This window comes from Alnus glutinosa, chromosome 8, assembly GCF_958979055.1.
Source record: "Alnus glutinosa chromosome 8, dhAlnGlut1.1, whole genome shotgun sequence".
Lineage (NCBI taxonomy): Eukaryota > Viridiplantae > Streptophyta > Magnoliopsida > Fagales > Betulaceae > Alnus > Alnus glutinosa.
This window is the reverse complement of record NC_084893.1, coordinates 17,051,640-17,072,664: the sequence shown is the minus strand read 5'-3', so window position 1 is coordinate 17,072,664 and position 21,025 is coordinate 17,051,640. Positions and strand designations below refer to the sequence as shown.

Below are 21,025 nucleotides of genomic sequence, written 5' to 3'. Positions count from 1 at the left end.
TTTAAAACTCTAATTTTGTTAATTGTTGAGGTGTAGGCATAAACCCTAAATTTGATGAGTTGAGTTAAATTTGAGACTTTTAAGTGTTTAAACCTTAGATTATTAATTAGTCGATTAATCGCATTTAGGGTGTTAACTAATCCTAAGTTATCTATGGGTTTCAAAGAAAGAAAAGAAAAGAAAAAAAAAATAGGTATTTGTGGGGCTGGGTCCTAAAGTTAGTAATTTGTATAAATTGGATATTTTAATTGTAAACCTAAGAATATTTCTATGTACATGTTTAGTTAGTTAATGGATAATAAAGTAAACCCTATAATTTTATGGGTTAGTAATTGTAGATAATAAAAGGTTGAATGGAACCTTAAAACTTTATGGGCTCAACTTTTAAACATGTACAAAGAGAAGCACGAGTTTAGGAGTATGAGTGCTAATGTAAGGTGCAATCTAATGCAGCTACACATTGCGCAGCTTTGAGTGAGGATAATCCCGCGAAGCCACGGATTTTGCAAGAAGGTGAGTATTCTACTCACTGAGGAATCCTAGGAACTTAGATTTATGTATTGTTGCATTTGTCTGCGTTTATGATTATAGAATTTGTTGGTGAAGATATATGTAATTGAATTGTGAGTTATTGGATTGAGAATTAAAACGATAAGTTGATATTGATAATGATTGGTTATATTTATGATTATGAAATTTATTGAGAAAATTGTTTATGATTGGCTTGAGATATATTGATTTGTAATTGTGTGGATAAATGGATATTGAGGAATCTTGGTTATTTATGATTATGGAACTTATTGCGAAAATTGTTTATGATTGATATGGGATATATTGGTTTGTAATTGTATGGATAAATGGATGTTGATGAATCTTGGTTGTTTATGATTATGGAATTTATTGAGAAAATTATTCATGATTGAGTTGAAATATATTGAATTGTAATTGTACGGATAAATGGATGTTGACGAATCTTAGTTGTATATGGTTATGGAATTTAGATGAAGATATGTATTGATGATTGAGTTGTAAAGTATCGAATTAAGAATTATGTTGAGATGGTTGAGATTAATATGCGGGAATTATTGGGGATTGAATGACATGATGTTGAATATATATATAGGGTGGAATTGTGGATGCGTGTAGATGGAAAAATTGTTTGGATATACATGTGTAACAATAGGGGTATGATAAGGTAATTTGGATTTATGAGAACTCGGTAGTTGATAGATGGTAAGTCCAGTGTTGTAGTGTCTGGCACAGTGGTAGGCCATAGTGTAGCAGCTCTTGGCTGAGATGAGTGGTAGGCCAGAGGGTAGCAGCTCTTGGCTGAGATGTGTGGTAAGTCTAGCATTGAAGTGCTAGTTCACGTGAGATGAATGCCCTGCGGGTCGTAGCTTTACGGGCAGCGTTGATGGTAAGCCTAGCATTGAAGTGCTAGCATTAGTGAGATATGTGGTAAGCCTAGCATTGAAGTGCTAGCACTAGTGAGATATGTGGTAAGCCTAGCATTGAAGTGCTAGTTCACGTGAGATGTGTGCCCTACGGATCATAGCTTTACGGACGGTGTTGATAGTAAGCCTAGCATTGAAATGCTAGCACTTGTGAGATGTGTGAAATATTTTTATGGTATGCGTGGAATATTATTAGTAGAAACCGTGATAATATATAAGTGTGTGAAGAACAACGTGACTTGTACTTGATAATGTGTTGTGGTGTGAACTTAATGATTTGTGAATGACACTGTTGAACCCTGTATGTAATTATGTTTGTGTATAGTGTATACTTAGTGAGTTTTATACAACTGAGGCCTCGACACTTCTTACTGAGGTGGTGAACTCACACTTTCACCTATACGGATGTGGCTACTACTACAACCGTATAGGTGAAGCTTCTTTGGATGCAGGTATTGATGATGCGGAGGAGGACTCCGTTGCACACTATGTGGAGTACTACGACTAAGCACGTCGCTTGAGTCGTAGGAGTGTCGGACTTGGATAGTCCCTTTTGTGTATTTTGTATATGGCTAGTGTGACTTATAACACGTAGATGTAGCCATTCTTTTGTATGCATAATTTTATGCTTAAGTCCCCTTTGCGTATTTTGTATATGGCTAGTGTGACTTGTGACACGTAGAGGTAGCCATTCTTTTGTATGCATAACTTATGCTTAAGCCTTAAGCAGATAGACATTAACAGGCTCTTTTGTGTAATGAACAGCTTATGATTATAATGTTGACTTCCGCAGTTAGATTTCGTATTCCACTGTATATATTATGTAACTCTGATATATCAGATACATGTTAAGGAATGTGTATTATGAGTTGGCTGGGTGACACGTAGTCATGCCACTGTGATGATTCATTGTATGTTTTTTTAAGAAAAAAAAAAAAAAATGGGTCGTCACAGAAAATGGTATCAGAGCAGTTAACCCTAGGGACATAGGGAAGCGGAAGTCTAGGATTGGTACTAGAGTCTAAGTGAAACAAAAGAGCCTTAGGACTTGAAAACTTGTAACCAAGACCTTGCGTGCATTGCATGTTTACTGTAATGCATTTGTCATGACTTGCATTTACTTGTATAACGATATTTATATGCTCACATGTAGGCTAAACTTTTATGTTGTTACGCAGAACTATGCCACCTAGACTAAGACCTCCGTCGCATAATGAGGTTGAGGAATCTTCTGTGGGTGATCGAGCTGGCGGTGACTCACCTCCACCACCACCTCCACCACCACCACCTCCTCCTCCTCCTCAGATGCCTGATTTAGCACAGTTTTGGGCAGCTTTGATAGCTGCAGCGCCAGGACAGGGAGAGCGTAACGTGGTTGGATGTTCATCGGCCACTTTCTTCAGACACAATTCTCCGGTGTTTGATGGAAATGAAGGGCCCTTGGCAGCTGACAACTGGATCACCAGTTTTGAGGACCTTGCTGATGCACTTAGGTGCACAGACTCTCAAAAGGTTGACTATGCCGGATTGAAGTTGGAGGGTGAAGCCCGATTCTGGTGGAAAGCCACGAAGATGGTAGTTGATACAGACTCTCCATCCTGACTGAACTCGAGTTGGCCCCAACTCGCCGTCCTTGTTTTGCACTACCGTCACTCCAACTTTCTTGGGCACAACATGAATTGGGCTCACCCACTTGCTGTCAGAAATTGGATAGATGATACCTGCATCCAATAACTTTATCACTTTTCCTCTCACAACTTCTTGCATGGCTGGGTTGAGCCTTCTTTGTGGCCCCTCGATGGTTTGGCGTCTTCCTCCAAGTGTATCTTGTGCATCACCACTGAAAGGCTAATTCCTTTGATGTCTTCAATGGTCCAGCCTATAGCTTCCTTGTGCTCTCTCAAGACATCTAACACCTTCTCCTCCTGAGCAGCAGGTAAATCTGAAGCTATGATTACAGGCAAAGTCTCTTCTGGATCTAGGAACTTATACTTGAGATTGTCTGGTAAGGGCTTAAGTTCCTTCTTTGGAGGCTCAGGTACTGCTGCCTCCTCCTTCTCATTACTCTCCAAAGGATCAAACTCTAGAATGGCACCAGCCTGCCCAAGTAACATGTCCAAGTCCAAATCCTCTCCGAACTGAGAAAAGCTTGCCTCCAAGGGGTCTTCAATGCTTGATTCTTCAATAGCTTCCTCTATGATCTCCTCAATCAAGCAAGCACTTCCGATCTCATCGCACTCCGTCGACTTTTTGCTGATATCAAAGATGTTCAGCTCCACTGTCATATTGCCAAAGGAGATCTTCATTACCCCTGTCCTACAATTGATCAGGGCGTTAGCCGTAGCTAAGAATGGTCGCCCTAGGATCACCGGTATTTGAACTCCAACGTTTTGCACCGGCTCTGTATCAAGCACTATAAAATCCACGGGGAAATAAAACTTGTCAACCTTTATCAACACATCCTCCACAATTCCCCGTGGTATCTTACCTGACCTATCAGCCAACTGCAGTGTCATAGAGGTGGGCTTCAATTCGCCTAACCCCAATTGCAGGTAAACCGAATAGGGTAGGAGATTGACACTAGCTCCAAGATCAAGCAGAGCCTTCTCAATGTAGCTGACTCCTATCGTGTAAGAGATAGTAGGACATCCAGGGTCCTTGTACTTGATAGGCGGTTTGCATTGGAGGATTGAGCTGACTTGCTCAGTCAAACAGACCTTCTTTGGGACATTGTTTTTCCTCTTGACAGTGATCAAGTCCTTCAAGAACTTGGCATAAGACGGCACCTGCTGGATGGCATCCAAAAACCGGATGTTGATCTGCACTTGCTTGAATACCTCCAAAATATCCTCAAACTTTCCTCCTTTCTTGGGCGCAAGCAATCTGTCAAGGTATGGCGGCTTAGGTACAAAAGACCTAGGAGGAATCTCAATAGTAGGAGTGGCTGTAGATGGCTCCGCATCTCTCTCCTCTGTTCTCCCACTTCCTTGTCATTCTTGTGCAACAGGGTTCTCTTCAGGAAGAACCACTTGGTTGTCCACTTGTTTTCCTGACCTAAATGTGAAAAAGGCTTGCACATGCTCCTGCCCGTGCACTGCATTTGATGAACTTCCCCCATGGAACTGCAACTTTGGATTCGACACAGGCTGACTAGGGAGCTTTCCCTTCTCTCTCTCCCCTAGGTGATTAGCAATTTACCCAATTTGGGTCTCCATCTTGGAAATAGCTTGAGTGTTTACCACGGTAGCATTCTTCAGGTCATTGATGGATTGGCCTGTGAGCTGCATGAAGGCCTTGAGAGTGTCTTCCAGAGTGGACTGTGAAGAAGAGGCAGGGGCTTGATTGGGTGCTTGGTAGGCTGGTGCTGGCTGCACTGGACGACCCTGATGATGAACTGGTTGATGAAATCCGGGGAGGTATTGATTATGGGCTTGATGAGGGGCCCCCCCTTGATGGTTGGTTTTGCTTCCACGAAAAATTAGGGTGGTTTTGCCACCCAGGATTGTAAGTCTTAGAAAAAGGTCCATTGGCTTGCTTCCTAAAGTCGTTGAAAGCGTTCACTTGTTCCATTGGTGACTCGACAAAAGTCGGCAAAGATGGACAAGCCTGTGCTAAGTGCATAGGACTAGCACAGATGGAACAACAACCAACATGGAACGGGTTTGCAGCATTGATAGACTTGCTTATGATGAGAGCATCGACCTTTTTAGTGAGGGCATCTATCTTCATCTTTAGCTCAATATCTTCCTTCACCTCATAGATGCCTCCTTTCTTTTGGATGCGAGTAGTTTTATCTCGACAGCTTGAAAAATCCCACTGCTGGGAATTGTCGGACAATTGATCTAAGTTCCTATATGCTTCCTCTCCTGTCAAACTCAGAAATGCACCTCCATTCATTGACTCGATCATACTACGATTTGATTGAGTCAAACCTTGGTAGAAGAATTGCACGAGTCTCCACTTCTCGTATCCATGTGGAGGGCACTTGATCAACATCTCTTGAAATCTTTCCCAACTCTTAGAAAATTTATCATCCTCCTCTTGAGTAAAAGAACTTATTTCCTTCCTACACTTGTTCACTTTGGACATTGGGAAAATTTATTGTAAAACTTGTTCAGCAAGTTTTCCCAAGACGTAATAGACCTAGGCATGTTTGAATCCAACCATGCCTTGGCTCTATCGTGAAGTGAGAAAGGAAAAAGCCTAAGGTGCACAGACTCTTTAGAAAAATTTGGGATAAATATATTTTAACCCCCAAACTACCACCTTTTCACCAAATGGCCCCCCAAACTACCACCCTTTCTCCAGATGGCCCCCCAAACTACCAATCCTTAGATTCTGGCCCCTCAAACAACCACTTTCTGATTTTTTGGCCCCATCCGTCCATTTATGCCGTCAATTTTAAATAGAAATCCGAAAATACCCCTCCTTCACTTTGAGATTCCAACGGTTAAGGGAAGGGTATTTTCGGGTTTTTGGTCAATTTCTGTTAGAATTGACGGCATAAATAGACGGACGGGGCCAAAAAATCAGAAAGTGGTAGTTTGTGGGGCCAGAATCTAAGCATTGGTAGTTTGGGGGGCCATCCGGAGAAAGGATGGTAGTTTGGGGGGCTAAAATATATTTAACCCGAAAAATTTTGAAATTTAAACGTGGCACAAATGTCTTTGAATTTCTTCACATGGCTATAATGATTTTCAAGGTCCAAGCCATGGAATGAAGGTAGGAGTTGGATGACATGAGGCTTGAGGTCAAAGTGGGTGGCATTGGTTGGTGGCAACACTATACACGAAGGAGAGTTTGTCGCAACGGGTGCGAACAAATCCCTAAGTGATCTAGTATGATCTACATTTTCTCCCCTATGCCTCTCATTCTCACCCGCATGCACATTATCTCCCATCTCAACAGATTCTCTCACAACAGGTGGTCTACGCCTTCTCCTAAGAGTTCTTTCTATTTCGGGATCTAAAGATATCAAATCTAAATTCAAGGATCTCCTACCGAGCATACATCAAACACAAAAACTTAAATAAACTAAAAGAAGAAAAATAAACAATAATGTAATGTAAAACAAAATATTAACAAAAACAAACCAAAAAAATTTATTTATTATTTTTTTTAATTATTATTTTTTTAACTAAAATATAAAAATATAAAAATAAGATCAAAGATGAAAACTAACACAGAAGCAAAAATTCCAAAAGTTAAAACTAAAACTTAAAAACTTAAAAACTGGACCAAAAATAAAATTTTGGCAAAGTTTCAGCTACTGATCTGCCGCAAGTGGTGCCCTTTGTGTTGGTGTCCTCGAGCACAATTTCGTGGATTGTCACACCAAAGCTGCAAAACAATGACAATAACTATTTTTTTTTTACTATTTTTTTTTTTTTTTTTTTTTTACAGGGAAGCAAAAAATAAAAATAAACAAAAGTTGCAAGAAGAAGAATAAAACAAAAATCTACCTTAACTAGTAGAAAAATAAAATCAATTCAAACAAAAATCAAATTTTACAAATCAACAAATTCCCCGGCAACGGCGCCAAAAACTTGATGTGTAAATTTTAAAGTACTCGCAAGTGCATGAATCGTTTGCAATATAGCGTTTTGCAGTGCGAGGTCGATCCACAAGGAATTGCATTGTAAAAATTATTTTTTATTTAAACTAATTCAATCTTAACCTAGTTCCCATTTTTTTTGTTTTTAGCATGCAAAACATCAGACCTAAACTAAAATTGAAATAGAACAAATGATAAAAAGTACTAAGGTTTTAGAATCCACCTAACCAAATCAAACAACACACTCTTGTATTTTATTTATACACCCGATAAACATTTAAACTTTGTTCATTACTCAAGTTCCCTAACAATGTATGTCAAAACATTTAATGAATCCAACTCAAAGATAAATCACAACGAATATCCATTTGAAATCAAATCATCCATTGTATCCGTTTGATAAAAAAATCACAATGGATATCCTCTTTCAATCAAATAAATCGATGTATCCATCGATTAAAACACATTAAATATCCAACCTTTTAATCAATAAACATTCAATCTAAAGACATAAATCAATAAAATGAATGGGACTTAAATAATATTTTAAAAAACATCGGATTGTACAAATAGCATAACAAGAATGTGTGTGTTATCAATGGTGAGGTTTCATCCTCAACCTTAGTTGAAGATTTTAGCCTTCCATGACTCGAAACAACACACTAACTTGAATTAAAAACATATACATTAAAAGAAACTATGAATGAGTGCTTAATAAAGAAAAGCTTACAAATAATTAACTTGCAAAGAAATCATAAAAAAAAACTTAAGGATTGCTACACTAAAAGAGAACACACGTGAATAGGAGCTGGGCTCTAGTCACGTCCGGTTCTCTTTAAACAAACCAAAAAAAAAAAAACAGAAAAATGCAAGGTCATGCTGGAAAGAAAAGGAACAAGAAAATGAAAACAAAGAAACCACTGAACTGTTCTATGTTTACAAAACAGGAAAGGAAAAAAAAAACAGAAAAAGGAAAACTCAACTGCAGAGAAAAGGCAAACCAGACGTGACCTGGTGCTACCCCCAGTCACGTCAGGTCTTCTCCCCTTTTTTTTTTTTAGAAAAGAGCTTGGTTTTGAAGTAAAAAGAGAATAATAGAATAATAATAATAAAAAAAAAAAAAAAAAAAAAACAAGAAACAGAGAAAGAACAGAATCAGAATCAGAACTTGGAACGTAAAACCAAAATGAGAACAAAACTGGCGTGACTGGAGCTGCTGTCCAGTCACGTCCTGGGCTGTTTTTTTTTCTACAAGAAAAGGAAATCTGGGTTGCAAACTAAGAAGAACAGCACAAGAACCTTCCAAAATTAATCTGAACAGAACTTGTAAAGAAAAGAATTGAAATCCTAACAAAACCAACGTGACTGGAGCTGCTGTCCAGTCACGTTCTATACTCTGTTTTTCTACCCTAAAAGGCCTCTCTTCCACTACTCGTGTCTCTGTTTTTATAAAGAAAAGATAGGTTTTAAACATGCTTCAAAGTGGTGCCTCTTGTCTTCAGATTTCTGCAATTTCTGCTAAATCCTGCAAGTCTAGCTTGTGTCTTCTATTTTTTCCCTTTTGCTTGCAAAGACTTTTGTGCAATGCTTTCCAAAATAAAGAGAACTTGTTTCTTCCTATTTGTGTTGTCTTTTTGGGAAGGCCGGCCAGATCACGTGTCTTCTTCTTTCTTTATTTTTTTCATGCGCTGTGTTGTCTCATGGCTCATGCTGTTTGGGTGCTGTGAATTATGGTTTAGGGTTCCTTCTCTGCAACATGTCTTGGTTTGGCTTGACTTCCACGTGTTTTCAGGAGAGAAAATAGTACCTTGCATGTGCTGAGACTTTCATGAAGGAGACCCATGCCTTGGCATGCCTATGCCTTTATTGAGCATGTCCTTCACGTGATGGGATTAAGATCTTTAAAAACTTTTGTCTTTTCTCACATAAAGTCAAGAGCCTCCAGGTCTTGCATGGCTCAATTCAAGGGTCTAGAATTTTTCTTGCAATTTCACATAAAATATCGCAATTTTAATTCAATTTCCTATAAAACACTAAAACATCAAAACTAGGAAAAAATATTGGAAAATAATAAAACTAAAGGCTTAACAAATGCAAATTAAGGGGGTCCAAATATACAATATTTTGGACACATCAATTGACGTCCAAGCGGTTGAACTTTGTATGCACGACTTGCCTTATGGAGGACATCGTCCGGACAGTTGCAGCCATCTTCCCATAACTGTGTCTTAAGCTAGAAACCCTAATGCTTGTCAAACACTGAATGGCGTCCGGACGGTATAGCCACGTCGTCCAAACGGATTCACTGGAACACTAGGATCTTCTCAAACTCTGAAGAGCGTCTGGACGATTTGCTATTACATCTGGACAGATGCAAAGTTGAACTGTTTGAAGCTTCTAGACACTGATGGGCGTCCGGACGAAAAGTTCTCGTCATCCGAACGGATGTTGTAGACTGATGAGCGTCCGGACGGAATACCACGTCGTTCGGACGGATGCAAGGGAACTGAACTAACTAATTTGAATTCTGCACAGAGTCTTCTTGAATCTCATAACTGAAGTGTAGACTCTGAATAAAACAGCATCCTTGTGAAAGCAGCAACACTACATAGAAGTGATTTTATCCAACAGAATATAGCCAACACAAAAACTAACAAACTCCCCATTTGGCCATTCTGGGACAAAAATCACTTGACCGGTTAAAAATACAATCCCGGTCCAAATCAAAAATTACTCGCCCTTTTTTGTCACAAAAGGACAAAGAGTTAAACAAAGTAAGAAGAAAAACCATACAAAAATTACTCCCCCTAAGTGTCCCAGAAGTACAAGGGTAAATAGAGTAATAATATCTACCGACAAAAACGTTCTAAAATCCAAAACAATAGGAAAATAGAGAAGAGTCTGCAAGTGGCCCAAAAGAGAGGGACAAAAATCCTCCAAGTACCAAATCCTGCTGATCCACTAAAATCAAGTAACAGAGAGAAATTCGTATAAAAAGCTAGATTTGTACTACTTCAGCTTCTAGCTCAGGAAGCCGGGAACAATGGACTGAAAACCTTCAATCTCTTGATTTTGCAAAGCCTGAAACTGGTTATCCGCAGATTGACATCCTCTAAGCAACTGGTCTGCAAGATAAATGAGGAGATTCACCACTGACCCTCTAACTGATAAAGATCCAAGGGAATGCTATGGAAGGCTCTGCATGAGCTAGGGGAAAAAACTCATCTTAATCCTGAGACCTCCGACTTCAACAATGGTTACTTTTTCAAAGGATCTATCTGTCAAATATTGTGCTGGGAGCTGCTGGATGACATATTCCTAAAAAGATTTAAACAGAAGTACTTCCAAAAATAACACCACAAAGAAATATTAGATCATGTTAGTCCCAAAAAGAAAATGGTGTTATGACAGCTGTCAATTGGATGCCCAAGTATTCCAAAAGCAAAGATCACACTCCAAATGACCCAGATATATCAATATCAACCCAACACATAGACATAATAGGATTTTCATGCACACAATCTCAAGAAAATATCCCAACAAATATTCCAATATTCTAAAAGCACAAAAACTTAAAAGAATAACGGAAGACACAATGAAGATCATAGGATGAGAAGAGATGTGCAAAGAATGCCAAAATCTCGGGAGAAATCCATGAGAAAAACACACAACATGCCATGATAAATCAATAAAAATGCAAAGATGTGTGTATGGCAGAGAAAGAGACGCAAGTCTTACGCCTGTAGAGATTCCGTCCGGACATGTCACTTAACCATCCAAACGGCTACTGCTAGGACAGCGTACGGCAAGACTGCACTCGTCCGGACGTAAGAATAGGTCCGTCCGGACGCTTCACACTGAAAATCTGAAACTGGAGAAAAATTTGCAGAAAAATATTTTTTCATAAAGTTAGCTTCAGAACACGCATGTATAATCAACTGATAAAACAGTCAAATAGCATTGCAAAAATATGTAAAGATATAAATGAGAGTTAAGTATTCAATAAGCACAAATTTCCCTGCAGATAGAAATTTTAAATAGATTAATCAACTCATGCAATGCGTGTGTGTGTGTGTGTGTGAAGACTTTTCTCAAAAGTTATGAATTTAACTGATATGACAAAAAGAAACTAGATTTTCTAGACAAGAGAGAAAATCAATGAAATATCAGTCAAAAGTCAAACCTTATTAATTACTAGGGCCTAGCCACCCTCATCTGATACACTCCTCTAAGATGCAACACCTAATTGTTTTACTTGTACCATGAAGGACAAGGTAAAATTTTACTTGCACCATGAAGGACAAGGTTTATTTCAGCACAAAAGCAGTGAATATAAGCATGTAGCAGAGAAAACTGAAGAGTTACTTCTTGATTCTAGTTGGTACTGCAACCTAAAGAGAATACTAGAATTTTTAGGCTCTAGGTTCAACTAGCATGTGGTCAATTTGACCATCTTAATCAAAAACATCTCTCTCATTAGAATTTCTAGAAGCAAGAAGTCAAAGAGGAAAATGATGTACCTTAGGGGAGTCTTAGATATTGCACATTTTCATCGCATGAGGAAAGTAACTATCTATCATTAAGATGCAACAGGAAAACTTAGCAGATATCATGCATAAACTCTCAATCATATATAAGCAAAGTTAATCAATGCATAATGAACTGAGATATCAGGCAAAAACACAATTCTGCATCTTCTTCCCCAATTTTTTTTTTTTTTTTTTGTTGAAAAATTAGACAAAAAAAAAAAAAAAAAAAAAAAAAAAAAAAAAAAACAACAACAACAACAACAAAGCCATGCTTATGGAAAAGGAAATGACATCTATTCCTAGCATGTAAGGTAATGCCAAACCTGTCCTCATGGAAAGAGGTTTAGAAATACCAAGACAGAAAAGAAGCCGCCAGACGTGCTTTAACTGTCATCCCCAAAAAATATATCTGCAGAAGTTTCTCAAGATAACAAGAGAAAAATATGGGGATAAAATAAACAGTTCCTCAAACAGAATGCAAGGCATGAATAAGATATGACAATGCAATGCAAACATATCTAACATGCACTAGGATTTAGGAACCAAAATCCTATGCATGGTAAGACTTCACCTTTACTAGGTGAGTCCACTCCCCCTCCAAGGGTGAATGGTCTCATCGTTCTTGATCCATACTTGCTTGACCCGTGGAGATGGTTTGCGGGTCATGTCCATGTTGGCCATTCTTCTTAGCATAACGTGCATTAGGCTCAGCAACCCTTCATAGCCATGGTTGCTAGTGGGCTTCTGCGGCTTTCTCTTGTAGTGCCTTGATTTGCCACTCTGATAGGCATGAACAAGCTGCTGCTGATGCTGTGGAGCCTGAAGTGCCGTAGGAGGTAGAGTGCTTAATGTAGCTCTTGTTGGCAACTCCCTCTGAACCTTCGAATTCTGAGCCTGGAGCTGTGGACATTCGAGTCAGATGTGACCAGTGATGCCGTAGTGATGACAGGTAGGCCAGCTTCTTTTTTTTGAATGCTTATTGACATTCTCTGAAGAATTATAGTTAGCATTCTTACAAATAACATTGCCCTTACCTTTTATATGTCTCCTATGCGGAGGGACATATTTTGATGAGGAAGAATCTTCAACTTCACTTTTCCTCAAAGCATCCTGCTTAATCCGAGGCCTGTGGGATCTCAACAAATAACAATTTGGTCTAATATGACCAATCTTCCCACAATTATGACAAGTAGGGACAAACTTACCACGAGCTTGTGTACCTGTATTTTTGGATTTTGGCTTCACACAGTTATTTAAGCAATAATTTTCAGAACAAGCTGCATCTACTATCACAGGCTTAATATCAACAGAATCTAATTCAGAATTAGAAGCATGTGAAGTAGAAGTACTTAAATCAACAGTCACACCAGGCTTGTTCGAAATATCTGAATGAATACATAGCATGCTTTTCAAATTATCACTTGAGAATTTTTTCAAGAGATTTTCAGATTCCTTTAATTTATTCTCAAGTGTATCAATAATGTCACATAGCATGGTATTATCAGATTTCAAAGAGTCAATCAAAGCATGTGATTCAGATAACTGAACAATCAAAGACTCTTTTTCTTGCTTCACCTTTTTGAGCTCTTTTGGAGAAACAATTTTATCCAATTTAGAAAAAACTTTAGAGAGCTCAATATCATAATTTTCTTCAGATAACTGAGGGAAATCCATGATAAAAGGTGTAATCAAAAAATAGAAGTCACGAGAGAGGAGGATCACACTTAAGAAATAAATCCTTAACAGAGTGTTCCTTGATACCAATTGAAAAATAAAGAGACTTCTAATTTATACAAGTGTGTGTGAACAGTGTGCAACAAAATTATAAATGCGAAAAATAAATGAGACAAATATTTTGTTAACAAAGTGGAAACTCAATTAAGAGAAAAACCATTCTGGGGCAGCCAAACCCAGGATATCCACTATTCAGAAGACAAAACTAGTTACAAAGTAGTAGCACCCACATACCTCTGATGTAGTGGTCGTACCTTGAACTCAAACGTGTAACCCAACACGAACACCTCCCAACCAGGTCTCTTACCTGAAGGGTTCTTCAATGGAATCCTTTACCTTAGGACTAACCCCTAAGATAGACTTCACAGCTGATCAAATCACACACTGGCAAAAGCTAGAGAGCTAGCAGATCTTCAATATCTCCCTAAACACCCTCTCTAAGCTATAAGAAATATTCACCACCGAATTCTGTCGAATGTATGCTTGGAACCCCTTATTTATAGGCTTTAGAAGCCCTAATTCGAGTCAAAAATGGAGTCTCTAGCACGCGCGTCCGGACGGTAGCCTTGGGCATCCACACGGGCAATTGTTTCCGTGTCCGAAAAGCAATTCTGAAGAATTCTTGAATTTTGGTACGGCTGTCCGGACGCTTGATGTTTCCTTCCTGACGGGGGCCGTCTAGACGATCTATTATCTGTTTGGACCATAAAATTGAATCATTTTTCGTTAGCTTTCTAATGGCGCCAATTTCGTCTCAATCCAGTATTTGACCAAAAAATTATGATCAAAATACTCGAGGGTGTCCGAACGGCTTGACCGAGCGTCCGGACGGTCAACTGGAACCGCCTTTCCAAAATTGCACTGAAAGCTTCCATAACAAGGCCGCGTCCAGATGGTGTTGCCCTAGCATCTGGACGGTTGCACTTCGGCTGCACATAATTACTATAATAAGGCTTTAAGCGACCGGACCCTGAAGGCTGATGTCCTGATGGTTGAACTAGTGCACGCAATTTCCATATATGATGCTTGATCGTCTGAACCATGAAGATTGGCGTCCGGACGGTTGAACTTTGTATGCACGACTTGCCTTATGGAGGACATCTTCCGGACGGTTGTAGTTGTCTTCCCATAACTGTGTCTTGAGGTAGAAACCCTAATGCTTGTCAAACACTGAATGGCGTCTGGACGGTATAGCCATGTCATCCGGACGGATTCACTGGAACACTAGGATCTTGTCGAACTCTAAAGAGCGTCTGAACGATTTGCCATTACGTCCGGAAAAATGTAAAGTTGATGGGCGTCTCGAAGGAAAGTTCTCGTCGTCCGGACGGAAGTTGCTGAATGATGAGCGTCCGGACGAAATACCACGTCGTCCGGAAGCTCATAACTGAAGTGTAGACTCTGAATAAAACATCATTCCTGTGAAAGCAGCAACATTACATAGAAGTGATTTTGTCCAACATAATGTAGCCAACACAAAAACTAACATATACTATATGTAAGCATAAATTAAATAACAAATAACAATGGTCAGTATATATTAAGTTGCAATAGTTAATTGGTTATATGTATATAAAATAGTAAAAGTGAATAATATCAACACTTAATTGCTAGTCATATAATATAATGACAATTCATATACTTAATCATATTCTTCATGTAATATAATAATATAATATTGTGACATATGACATGTAATCACTTTATTATATGTTATAAGTATTATTATTAGATATTTAGTAATCATTACATCATGTGATCAAAGATCTAAGATCATATGATATTACTAATATTAGTAGATAGTTTATGAATTATAATAATTATGATTTATGACTCATAATGATAATACTTATCATAGATTCAAAAATAATCTAATAAATTCAGTGATATAATATGATTCATAATTAATAGTCATATATATATATATAAATTAATTTATAAGCATAAATTATAGCTATATAGTGTTATATAAGTATACAAATTTATATTAATACAATGATTAAGTATTTAGATTATTAGATACTTAGATACACTCATACACTAATACTGTGATTAAGTATGATTTAAGATTTTAAGTATTTAATAATTATTAGTAATATTTATATGGTTCAGAAGTTTCCGAAGGAGAATCATTAGGTTGAGGGATACAATGACTAGGTATATAGATTACATACATAAGTTAAGAAGTATGAATTCACATTAATCATATGATATAATCATACTTCTGAAACTTAATCATATTATTTATATATAACGACAATGTGATTCATATAATCCTAAACTAAGTTATTAGGATTGGAATCGATTACTAATATGTTAATTATAATCACAAGTTGGGTGTTAACAGTATTATCATTAGAATTTGGATCATATGATCTAATATTGTGCTATATAAGTATATAACCATTAGATAATATCTAATTACTATTATCAATAGACTTAAAAAAAAAATGTCTGGTGTATTACTCCGATCGATCCTAGTGCATTAGTTTAATCGATCGTGACACGATCAAATGACCGATCAAACTTGAATCAATTAAAGGTTTGATCGAATATCTAACTCATCATAGTGCATCGGCCCGATCTACTATGATACAAATGTTCGATCAATCAAACTTGAAATAGTGAATGTTCGATCTAACGTGCGATTGATCCTAATTAAGTACTAGTCAGATTGATTATGACAAGATCATAAGATCGATAGAAGATCTTATCAATCCAAGTGTATTACTCCAATCGATCAAACATCCAATCGAATCTATTGCATTAGTCTGATTAATCATGATAGAGTTCGATCGATCAGACTTGACACAATGAAGGTTCGATCGAACGTCTGATTGATCATCGTTGAGAATCCTATTCGAGTTCATAAACTAACGGTATATGTATAATGTGGGCAAGTAGTAAGTCTAATATATTTTATATAACTAAGTAACTACAATATAACTATAATAAATATAACTTTTATTAATTAACCATGTGTGATGTGATATATATGCTTATACTAATTAAGTATTAATAACTAATTAATATATTAGTTTAACATACTATATAAATACTATATCAACATATTACATATATATATATATATATATATATATATATATATATATATATATATATATACACACACACACACACAATATCCTTTATCAAAAAAACTGATTAAAAAATAAAATTTGTCCACGCATGCCACACCCCAAAAAATTCAAAAAATTTGCATTTTTTTTTCCTTCTAGAAACACCCCAACAAATCTCTCTCTCTCTCTCTCTCTCTCTCTCTTTCTCTTTCTCTTGTTACTCTCTGTCTCTTTTACTCTCTCTAATCTCTCCGTCACTCTCTCATTTCAGTTTTTTTTTTTTAAAAAAAAAAAATTGAAAATCACCTTCTCTTAACTGACATGCCATTAACTGATGCACTGCCCAATGCCCCAAGAAAACACTTCCTCTAGAATTCTCTAATGCATTGATCCTTAGCTGTCCTCCAAAATTAGTCATCAAAACTTCAACACACACTGCCCCATGTCTAAAACACACAACTTCAAATCACCACCTCCTGCTACCCACTAGCGTTCCCCAAACACTAGGCACTATCAACACTTCTTCTGGAACAACCCACTTTCTTTTCTCATATCTGCACTGTCCAGCTACCCATTTAATTTTTAATTACTTGCACAACCTCCTTCTCTCTACGCTTCATCACTTTTGCTAAGAATTGTCAAAATCGGGAGACACAACGATCCATAACTCTGAAAAAGGACTTGGTCCAAAATCGTTTCTTTCCTAGCTTTCAAGATTGAGAATGACGCTTTTGGCTTTGATTCCATCAGGTTTGCGTTCCATTTTCTTGTTATTTGCTTTTCTGAATTTTGTGAATAGGATTTGTTGGTTGATTATAGGGTTTTGATTTTAGGTTCTCGATCTTGTTTGTACTAGGATTTTTTTTTTCACACGGGCTGAGCTCGAGCCGAGTACTCGAGCTCAGGATCGACCAAAATGATCGAGCTCGAGTTCAAGCTCGATCAGTAATTCTTCCTTGGCAAGCCGATCTCACACACCAAATTTAGGCTCGTGTCGAGCTCAAGCTTCACTGTTACATAAACGAGCAGATCCCGAACAGCCAATACCCGCTCAAGATCGGCTCGTTTACACCCCTATGTGTAACATTCAACATTTATCACACCCCCAAACTTACATATTGCTAGTCTCTTAGCAATATAAAATAGAAAATAAACTGAAAAACAATCAAATAAATCATTCTTTTGTGGGATGTATGATTGCATTTAGCTTATGTAACAAGCCTTTTAAACACCTATGACTCCCTAGTGGACGCATGAAGTCTCGTGAAAGTTTGCCAAAAATGATACCCACTAACATTATGCAAGATCATGTTATCCATAAGATAGAAGTATCACAAAAACAATGATTCTCATTCATTAGCAAGCTTAACAACACAAACTCTATCTTCACAATTTCAGGGAATTAAAAATTAAGCTACTAACATGGCATTATGAGATATCACAAGATTCAACTAGTGTACAATGAACTTAACACATAGTCTTGAGGTTTCAAAAACTAATATCAATCATGAATGGTTCAATACTCAAATTTTGCTGGACTCATTTGAAAATATTTATTGATTTCTAATTTAAATCAAGTGTGTGTTTGTGTGCAAACAAATATCTTAAATGTGAATTTTAAATGAGACAAGATATTTGTTACAAAATGGAAACCTATGAAGAGAAAAAAACCACTCCGGAGCAGCCAAACCCAAGAAATCCACTATCAAAAAACAAAGCTAGTTACAAGACACTCGTACTCACATAACCCTATGCAGTAGTCATACCTTTAACTCTGACGTGTAGCCCAATACGAACGCTTCCCAACCAGATCTTCCACTTGAAGGGGTTTTTGATGGATTCCTTTACCTTACGGCCGACCCCTGAGATAGACTTCACACGAACACTTGAGCACGCACTGGCAACGGCTTGAGAGCTAGCAGTTCTTCGAATCTCCCTAAACACCCTCTCAAAGCACTATGGAATTCACCACCTAATTATGTACAAAACACAGACCTAGAGCCTCCTATTTATAGGCTTCAAGAGACCTAAAAAACTGCTGTAAATCAGACTCTGTCTGTCGAGCGTCCGGACGGAAGTTAACCTCGTCCGGACGGTTTTCTGGGATATCCTTTCAAAAACTGCGTAATTCAATCTTTATCAGGTTTGGGTCCGGACGTCTTGACTAAGCGTCCGGACAGTCTTCACTGAAATCCTTTCCGCGTTCGAACGGAAATCTGGAGTTATCTGAATTACTGGATATTGTCCAGGCATGTTGCCGAGTCGTCCGGACAACTTGCAAAGATTGGACATCGTCCGGACATGTTGCCTAGTCGTCCAGGCGGATTGCAGAAACTTCCCAAACAGTGTTGACTTCTGAGAACAGACACCTTGTTGAATACTGATTGACCAAGCGTCTGGACGGTGTTGCTCTGACATCCGGACGTCTTCAATGTTTATCTATAAGACACTGCGGGGCGTCCGAACGCCTTCAAAGGCCCGTTCAGACGGTTGCACAGTACCAGGCTGATTTTTCTTGGTTTTTGCAATGGACACTTCATAGGTATCTTCTAGAAGCTTGTGAACAGTAATGTCTCAATGTATGAAGATTCCAATTTGAAAACCGAATGTCAAATACATGAAGATTGGAAAGCCCGACTGTCCTGCAACCATTGCATAAAGTGTTTTTGTTTTAACCAGAATGTAGCCAATAAAAATACTAAGAAACTCCCCCTTTGGCCATTCTGGGACAAAAACACTTGACCAGTTTGGAAATACATTTCCGATCTAACCACCAAATACAATCAAAAAATAGTCCCCCTTTTTGTCACACAATGACAAAGGGTAAACAAAGTATGAAATTAAAACCATAACCAAGAACGAAAATAGGAGAAAGGAGCAAGGTTAGGTTGTCAACGAGAAATCAGCACACACATGGATCTAAGCCTATGAAAACAGTCAGAGAGCTGGTAAAAAATATGCAAGCATATAGAAAAGAGTTAAATAATCTATGAGCAAAAATTTTCTGCAGACAACTTTTTAAACAGTAAACTTAACTCATGCAATGCATGTGTGTGTGAAGGCTTTCTCAATAAGATATGAAGTTCACTAATATGACGAAAAACACTCAAATTTTCTAAACAAGAGAAAATCAATGTTAGATCAGTCAAAAGTCAAACCTTATTATGCTAGGGCCTAGTTACCTTCATCTGATACACTCCCCCTGAGCTGTAGCACTTTTCTTTTACTATGTCTTTTAGTGACCGTGTATTTCCACAATGATGTGATCACTAACTGTTTCCTTAGGGACAAGATCAAGAACAGATTTAGCATAAGCAATGGATCTTTTTATTTATCCATTTGTATTCATTTTTGAATGCCTTTTATCACTTGGTGCTGCAACCTAGAAAGAATGCCAGAATTTATGGGTTCTAGGTTCAACTAGCGAGTTGGTCAATTTGACCATCTTAAAAAAAATCTCTCTCATTAAAAAAAAACGAAGCTAAAAGTCAGAGGAGAGAAAAAAATATCTTAGGGGAGCCTTGGATAGTGCACAGGTTTTATCGCATGAGAAAAGCAACTATCTACTAGAGATGCAACAGGAAAATTCAGCACATATCAGATTTAGAAACTGAACCATATGAATGGATATTTTATCAAAGCATAGAGAACTGTTAACACAAATAAATATACATGAGATAGCTGAAAGATGTTGAAGCAGAACCTTTGCACCAAATTTCCACAAATTTTTTTTTCATTATTATTATTAAAAAAAATCATGCAACCCACGGAAGAGACTAAGAGGAAAAGAAGTGACGTATCCGAGCATGAGTCAAAAACATGTCTAGGACATGTCACAAATACCAATGGCTTTTCTAAGAGATTTAAACTTGCTTCCATCAAGAGGTTTGGTGAGGATATCAGCCAATTGATTTTCTGTGGGAATGAACATAAGAGCTACTTCCCTGGATTCGACAAGGTCACAGTTGAAATGATGCCGAATGTCGATGTGCTTGGTCTGAGAATGCTGAACTGGATTCTTTGAAATATTTATGGCACTGGTATTTTCATAGTGAATGACCATAGTGTCTTGAGTGAAGCCATAATCACAAAGTAATTTCTTCATCCACAATAACTGGGTACAACAACTTCCAGCAGCAATATACTCAGCTTCTGCAGTAGAAAGAGAAATTGAGGCTTGTTTCCGACTCATCCAAGCTACCAGATTTGTACCAACATAAAAACAACCACCAGAGGTACTTTTTCTATCATCAGCATTTCCAGCCCAATCTGCATCAAATATCCTGCAAGCACAAGATTTGTTTCTCTAGAAAAACAGATACCATAATTAACAGTGGCATTTACATACTTTATGATGTGCTTGACTGCAGTAAGATAAGATTTCTTAGGATTAGCCTGAAATAGAGCACAAACTCCGACACTGAAAGCAATATCTGGTCGACTTGGCGTAAGATATAGTAGACTGCCAATCATACTTCTGTAAAGAGTGGGATCGACTTGTTTGCTTGTTGGATTAGCACTAATCTTGACATTTGTGCTCATGGGAGTACGACCATGGCTTTTCCCATCCAGAACAAACCGTTTTACCAGATCTTTTACATATTTAGCTTGAGAAATAAATATCCCTTCTCAAGTTTGTTTGACTTGCATTCCCAGAAAATAGGTCAACTCACC

The 21,025-nt window shown here is 37.7% G+C and overlaps 1 long non-coding RNA gene across 1 annotated transcript; it reads left to right on the top strand.

Annotated features, from left to right (window-relative positions):
- The first annotated feature begins 238 nt into the window (after positions 1-238).
- On the top strand, positions 239-2,264 carry LOC133876429 (uncharacterized). Its single transcript, XR_009901537.1, has 2 exons — positions 239-513; positions 1,886-2,264. It is a non-coding gene; the product is annotated as an uncharacterized LOC133876429 (long non-coding RNA).
- Positions 2,265-21,025: the final 18,761 nt, after the last annotated feature.